Here is an 8,320-nt window from a genome sequence, read left to right as displayed (position 1 = left end):
ACACACACACACACGCACACACACACACACACACCCCTTTTATAAATAAACAAACACACACACACACACACACACACACACACCCCTTTTATAAATAAACAAACACACACACACACACACACACACACACACACACACACACATATATATATATATATATATATATATATATATATATATATATATATATATATATATATATATATATATATATATATATATATATATATATTCTGCTAAAAATCTAACAAGCTTTGGGCATGTGTTACAACGGTGTGGGGTAGGCCGTTCTTAAAAGTCCTCCCTGCAGAGATACTTATGCTCAATATGCTTTGTTAAATGAGAACTCAATCTGGCCAGGGTAGTTTTTATATAGTAATTTTATTTTATGACGAAAGCACTTAAATTTATATCAGTTAATGTCAAGGGCTTACATAACCCAATTAAAAGAAAAAGGGTCTACACACATCTTAAGAAATTGCAAGCTGAGATTTGTTTATTTACAGGAAATGCATTTGAATAATGTGGAAAACAAGAAACAGAAAAGAGAATTGGTGGGCCAGGTTTATGCATCTTCATTTAATTCTAAATCAAGAGGATTCGCTATTCTGATTAACAAACAAATTCCATTTATGGCCACTAATAAAAAAGTTCAAGACCCATATGGCAGGTTTATATTGGTACAAGGGCAAATGTATTCTGAGCATCTGACTCTGCTAAATACATATGCACCAAATTATGCAGAATACAGAGGACATATTTTATTAGGGGGAGATCTGAATTTTTGTCTGGACACCACACTAGATAGGTCCTCTACTAATCCTTCCCCCCTTAGCAAATCAGCCAAGTTGACTAAAACCTTTATGAAAGATCTTATCTTGATTGATATATGGAGAAAGAAACATCCACGAGATAGAGTATTCTTTCTATTCACACCCACAAGGTACATATACATGCATTGACTATTTCTTTGTGTCTTCTCAGCTGTCTCACAGGACACTAGATATTGGATACCTCCCCAGGATCTTAGGTGATCACTCTCCACTAGTCTTTATACCAGACAAGATTAGAGAGACATATAGGTGGAGACTTAACCCTTCACTTCTGAAACTGTGAATTCTGTACATTTATTAGAGAACGAATAAATTATTTTATTATGACCAATAAACCATCTTCCACTGACAGTTTTATCCTATGGGATGTTTTGAAAGCCTACCTGAGAGGCCAATGTATTGCCTATACAAAAGGCTTGACAAGAAAATATAATGCAGATATACAATCACTTGAATCAAAAATTACCACATTAGAAAAAAATATATCAGAAGACACCAACTAAAGATCTATATAAGGAATTAGTCAATGAGAAACTGAAATATATTGAACACTTATCAAGCAGAGAAAGCTATTATAAGATCAGAACAATGCTATTATGAGCTTGGAGAGAAAGCACAAAGTTTTAGCATGGCAACTTAGAGTAGCTCAGAATTCTCATCTGATTAGTGCGATAAATACTGGTAATACAATAATATATAACCCTACTGAGATAAACGACGCATTCAGGAAATATTACATTGATCTGTATAATTCTCACTTAACAGGAGGCTTGATAGAAATGGATCAGTTTCTTTTTGCAGTTAACTTACCAAGTTTAAAGGAGGAAGATAGGCTAATATTAGATAAACCTTTCTCTATCTGAGTTAAAAATAAAGCTGTTCAATCACTTCCATCCAATAAATCACCAGGTGAGGATGGATTTTTATAAAAAATCCTCCTTTTATAAAATGTTTCAGGATCTCCTTATTCCACTTTTGATGGAGGTACTTGAGCAAGCAAGGAAGGAGAAGTGTTTCCCCAGAATCTTTCTCCAACGCCATCATATCCGTAATTTAGAAGAAGGGGAAGGATCCATTACAGTGTGCCTCCTACAGGCTAATTTCACTTCTCAATACAGATTACAAACTGGTTATTAAAATGATAGCCAATAGACTTGAATCTTATTGTCCGCTATTAGTTAATCCAGATCAAACAGGCTTTATTATTAAGCGGTTTTCCTCAAATAACTTAAGAAGGTTTTTTAATATAATGCATACTGCCAGCGTTAACAATATACCAGGAGTGGCTGTTTCTCTCAACGCTGAAAAGGCCTTCGACCATGTCGAGTGGCCATATTTATTTAAAGTTCTTGAGAAATTTGGCTTTGGTGATGCTTTCGTTAATATGATTCGATCAATCTACAGATGCCCTAAAGCTATGATAACAACTAATGGAGTCACCTCAAATTCATTTTCTTTATTTAGGGGATGCAGACAGGGTTGTGCTGTTAGCCCAGTGAGTAGCTGAAGCTATCAGAACTAATCCTCAGATTCAAGGATTTAACATTGGTTCAGACATCCATGAGATGTCACTTTCTGCGGACGATATTCTTTTATTTTTAACTAATCCAGAAACGTCTCTTTCTTATTTGCAGGATTTGTTGCAACCATATAGTTCTTTTAGTGGATATAAAGTTAACCTTGACAAAACTGAAATCATGCCACTTTCTATATTCAATTATAAAACTATCATTCATAAGTTTCCTTTTAAGTGTACACCCACAAATTTTAAAAACCTAGGCATTCTAGTAGATAGCAATCTAAAAAAAACTATATAATACAAACGGCATATAAAGTTAGTCAAAAAGGCAACAGATAACCCTATGATTCTCCACTTGGTGCAAACATGGGGAAAGCTTCAACAATTATTTGGACAAGAAGGATTTCTCTCATGTAAAACACCCCTATGGAGAAACGGATTACTTCCACAGTTCCTTCAAAATAAATTATTTTAGTGAATGGCCCAAAAAAGGAATTCATCGTTTAGAACATTGCTACAAGGAAGGAGTCTTTATGCCTTTTGAAGAGATTAAACAGGAATATAATTTAAACAATACAATTTTTTTTTGTTACCTACAGCTATGAGACTTCCTCAGAACTAATAGTAAACACAAATGGAATCCAACCACAATGACACCAATGGAAAGGTTCTTTCATTCAGATCAACCACTTCAGAAAATGATATCAAATACGTATACAGCACTTCTATCAAATCAATCTGTAAGTGAACCAGATAAGTCAACGGTTAAATGGGAGCGGGATTTGAGTGTAACCCTAGATGCAAATCTGTGGAGTGATCTGTGTAAAAATAGTGTTACATCTACTGTAAATTCTAGATATAGATTCATTCAGTATAATTTTATTCACCAGCTTTATGTTACTCCATCTAAACTGCGTAGATTTAACCCCAACATTTCACACCTCTGTTTCAGATGGGGCTCTGCTGAAGGAACTTTTTTGCGTTGCACCTGGACATGTCCTAAAGTGATGGATTTCTGGCAAAACGTCTGCAGTACAATATCAGAGATTAATGAAAAGGCCTTTCCAGGAGACCCAGAAATTTGTCTTCTGGGAATCTCTACTAATGCAGATTTCAGAAATAAATATGCTCTACGGCTTATAGAAATGATGTTAATCATTGCTAAAAAGTGTATTGCGCTAAAATGGAAATCAGACGCTCAAATTCCTATTGGGATGTGGATTTCTGAAATCAAGAGTTGTATACCCTTAGAAAAAATAACCTATCAATTAAATAATAATAATACAAAGTATTTTATAAGACCTGGCAAACATTTATTGATTACAAACATTATTGATTAAGGCAATTCCACTGGCCTAGATAGAATGTATACAGGCATAAATAAATATAATTGAAATTCTCATATCTCTCCCTTTCTTTCTTTTTTCCCCCCTTTTTTGTATAAATGTACAACAATGTATGTTTTTCATTTGTTTGTTTTTTGTATTATGTTTATAACCTTTAAAATCTAAATCAAATACTCAAAAAAAAAGTCCTCCCTGCCTCCTACTGCAGCTCAGTGTGGCCTGCAGTTGACAAATACACTCTTCACCAACTTATCCCTTCAGAGCCATCTTCCATTCAGCTAAATCACATTATCACAGAATACAGAGGATCTGCTAAGTAGATCCTCATTTATATTTTTATTTAAAACTTAATTCAATTGACTAATGACATCAGATAAACCACAGACACACAGTCTCCTCTGTCTCATCCATAGCTCATGATATGCTTTAGTTCTCCACTCCAGGATTATCATCTCCTTAAGGTCTCAATTACTGCCAAACTTAACAGCATCATATCAAGCCAATTGCTGAAGAGGTTCTATATGCTCCTGACAACCTGATAGAGGAACAGATTTTACAGTTAATACTTATAAAGGGGTTTTACTATGAGAGCAGAGTTTAGAGTTTAGTCTAGAGCAGATGTTTAGAGATACTGCAGTCATGCAACTTGGATGCTCTCACATCTGTATGAATTCAAAGCCTTCTAAGCGTGAAAAGGGAAATTAGATCCTACAAACGTGTCTTTGAATAATGAAATGAAGAAACAGGAGAGCTACTAGTACTACTACCCTAATGACTCTAGCAGAGACACATCCCAGCCTTTATGGTTCCAGGAATGGATGTCATTATTTACAGATCCACAACCACTAAAGTAATCCGAGATTCTCAGAAGGGCCCAAGCAGATCTTCCAGAGCTGACTCAATCTGCTGCTACTATATGAGTGAGAAAGAGAGAGAGTGAGTGAGGACTAGGGACACTTCTGTGAATCTGAGGAACAGCCAATTTAATCTAAATAATTTTATGTGAGCGACGGTGCTAGTCCTCAGGCACACATGTATCCATACATACATATAAGAGTTGTTCAAAGTTTCTTTGAACTTCTCCATCCAGTCTAGACTGCCTGGGCCTACATGTGTCTACACTCTTAACAATAAAATGCCAAAAAGAGTTCTTTGGATCAGAGAAGAACCACTTTTGGTTCCCTATAGAACCTTTCAATTAATAATTAAGTACTGTTTTATTTTACGGATCACATTATGAGCAAAACTATACAGGCTTGACACCATTAAATAATAATAATAAAAAAACTGGAACTGTACAAGTGTAAGCCAGAACTTCCCTATACATCAACATCTACGGCCCAGACCCTGCAAACAGAGTGGGACAGCACTATTTTGGTCAACTGAACATGTTTAATCAGGCATCAACAAAGAGAGAGAGCTCTGATTGGCTGTACAGTCTACAAATCAGGACATAAGATAAAGGAAAGCAAGCAAAGCATTCAAACAACACTCTTAAAAGGGCAAACATACAAAGTAGCTTGATATTCAAGGTCAGTGCAAGCAGCAATGTTCATCACTTTGGGTGGGCATTTTAACTATTTTTGGCAATGGAATAGATGACTGACCGACTCATTTAGCAGGCTGAGGTTTCTCCACAAGGGGCACTATTAGCAAAACGTTTTTGGGGCTTCATAAGGGAATTAACTGTTACACCGTTCCCCTTCTTTGTTGAATAATTTTGCTCATGAACCGACACATTTCATTCCACTTGCCAAAGTATATTCTTTATAAGCATTTTTTTATTTCAAGACTAATACTCATTTCTGCTGCCACCAGCAGCAGTCCACAACCAACCCAGACCAAACACAGTCAAACTCAAAGACTTGGGGGATGGGATGAGGGGGGAACTAATACAGAAATCCTCCAGAAGTCTATTCGTTTACCTTGAAGGAAGCACACACTCAAAACACACAGTTACTGAACTGAACCCTGGGAAAAAAATCTGCATTCACAGCAAGACTGAATGATAAGCCGATCCACAGTCACTTCCACCTCTCCATCATCAAAGCCTTATCAGCAACAAACTGTGTCTTTGCCGGCCCTCCAAGAGCAATTTCAACCAGCTTCTCTCAACAGTATACAAAACGCACACATTCTTCCTTCCTGCAGCTGCGATAAGTAAGGCGAAGAAAAAACAGAATTAAAAAACAATGTGAAGGAAACAAAAGCTCTAATCAGAGGCGTAAACTGGGTGATGTTGCCATGCCAACTTGACCTTGACCTTTTCCTATAACCAGAGAGCCTGTATAGTGCACTACAACTTCCTGGGATACAAAAGGCCTGTGTATGTTGCATGTATATGAAGTTAGGGCCTGGTTGATTTTTCCCAGGCACTCATTAATAACTGCACAAAGAGCGAGTTTAAATGGAGACAGGCCCAGCTCTGTGAATGAATTGTTCTTGGAAACCATATCGCGCTGATGCCGTCACAGCTCACTGCTTTGACGAGAGAAAGACAGAGTGAGAGAGAGAACTACATGCCAGTGTGCCTCCATCATTCCAGGAGTTATGGCAGTGGTGCCAGGCTCCAATTATGCCTTGCTGAGGTAGACAGCTGAAAGAATGGCACTTGTTGGAAAACACAGTGAGGCCCAGTCTTACAACACTAACGCAATGCGTGCCGAATGAAAAGCCTGTTAAAAACAACAACAGGGCAGAATTTTCCATCAGATTACTGAGCTAATTAGTACTGGCAGGCTCAACCCTGCCAGGTAGGAAAAGCAACACACACTCAAGGTCCTCTCAGCTCTCGAGCACAGACATTTTCATGCTAAATTCAGAACTTCTTACATGGAACATGCATACAAAAGTTTATGCATATAAGAGAAAGAAACTCAAAATTCCAATAATGCACTTTAGACGATAGCTGGAAGTAACAGGAAATGCAAGTTGTAAAGCACTTGCACAACAGGAATGCCACTTTAACCATACAGCAAGATTTTTAAAAAGTAAAATGTTAAATATAATGATATACAAATCATATGGATGGATCCATCGCAATCATGACGTTTTTGCTGACATTTAGTTGCCATATGAATAATCATGATTAACAATTTGCCTTTTTTGACAATTAAACTGTTACTGTATAATCTCAAAATGGCCAGATTGGCTGACTGGCTATCTATGTTGCTTCCAACCTGTCAATACTTGACAAATGACAGAAGTCATAACTCAAGCTGAAATAAGCAAATACTGCTACAAAGTCAGATGTTTCATAAAACACAGCCATCTTAAAATGAATATATATATATTGTGCCACCTGCATTTTATTCATTTTACTGCATAACTCTGTTTATGGACTAAATAAACAAGTAACAAAATATGACTATAACCCTGTAATCACTACCACACAGAGAGATGGATTTAGATATTTTCCTCCAGAGAAAGTGTTTTCTTCTACCAGGAGAGGAACTTTAAGAACACTGAACTGCAGCTTAACTAGCAAAAGCCTCCAAAGCGCCTGTAAAAAGCTGAAAAAAGTGCAAGTTTAGACCAAAATTCCGCTAAGCCGGGAAAGTAGAGGCCATTTTCATTACATGCTGTTTTTCCTGCAAATCCCTCCTGTTTTTTAAAACCCTCAAGCCACCTTTCTAAATTCTTTCAGGCTCTGGAGAGAGCCTAGGGAGCCAAGAATAAGCAAGCAAGCAAGCAAGAGAGCAAGAGACAGAAAGAAAGATGGATTCATTTGTTCATACTATATTCAAGCTATAGGGACTACTCGATCACACTGGCTCCTTAAAGTCCAAGAGTTCAAATCATGGTAAATCTTCAAGCTGGCACACAGGTTTCCCTTAAAACTGCACATAAATACTATAGATCTGTTTAATAGGAGCACAGTTGCAATGGTTAGGCCTGTGATGAAGATGTGATTGTTTGAAGCAGTGCTGAAGAGACTGTCCATCTGGTGGACTTGCTTTTAGGACTAAGTTTCCAGTCTTTCAAAAAAGGGCAATTCATCCTAACATTATTCAACCACACTCAAGTAGATTCTATGTACTGAGGAGCAGTACTGAAGAGACACACCTCAAACACAGCCCTTCAGGCTAATTTAGAAACTCTCTACTGACCCTCCGAGAGGAGATTCACCCAAGAAAAACGAGAAGAGAGATTTTGTCACAACCTCCTCCTGTCTATCTGCATGTTTTCTCCCTCTTTCCTAACCACACCATCTTCCTCCCTCAGGGACCTCGGCCTCTTTCTCACCTTCCAGGCTTGCTGTTCAAAGTCATTCTTCATTTGGTGTTAAAGTCAATAACCATCTCTCACTTTTTCCCCTGCTTGAGTTGGACTGCCGATGAAAGGGGCTGAAGAGGGATATTTTCAACTTTATCCCTTGACCTCCGACCTCAGCAGGCGCAGAGTGGAAATACAGCTGGCTGGTGCGCACTCCTACACTTAAACAGGGCTCCTAGGGGACAGAGCCTCTATTTTTCTCCCTCTTCCTCCATCACTGCCTCTTTTTCACCAACCCCCTACCACCAAAGTTATCCTTCACCACTACAAAACTCTAAACACATTCAGCCTTGATGGTCTTTGAGTCCCCAGTTTTAGGTTTTGTGTGGGTTTGTGAGCAGGTCCTA

Source organism: Pygocentrus nattereri, chromosome 13 (genome assembly GCF_015220715.1).
Source record: "Pygocentrus nattereri isolate fPygNat1 chromosome 13, fPygNat1.pri, whole genome shotgun sequence".
Lineage (NCBI taxonomy): Eukaryota > Metazoa > Chordata > Actinopteri > Characiformes > Serrasalmidae > Pygocentrus > Pygocentrus nattereri.
Note: the sequence above shows the minus strand (reverse complement) of the source record.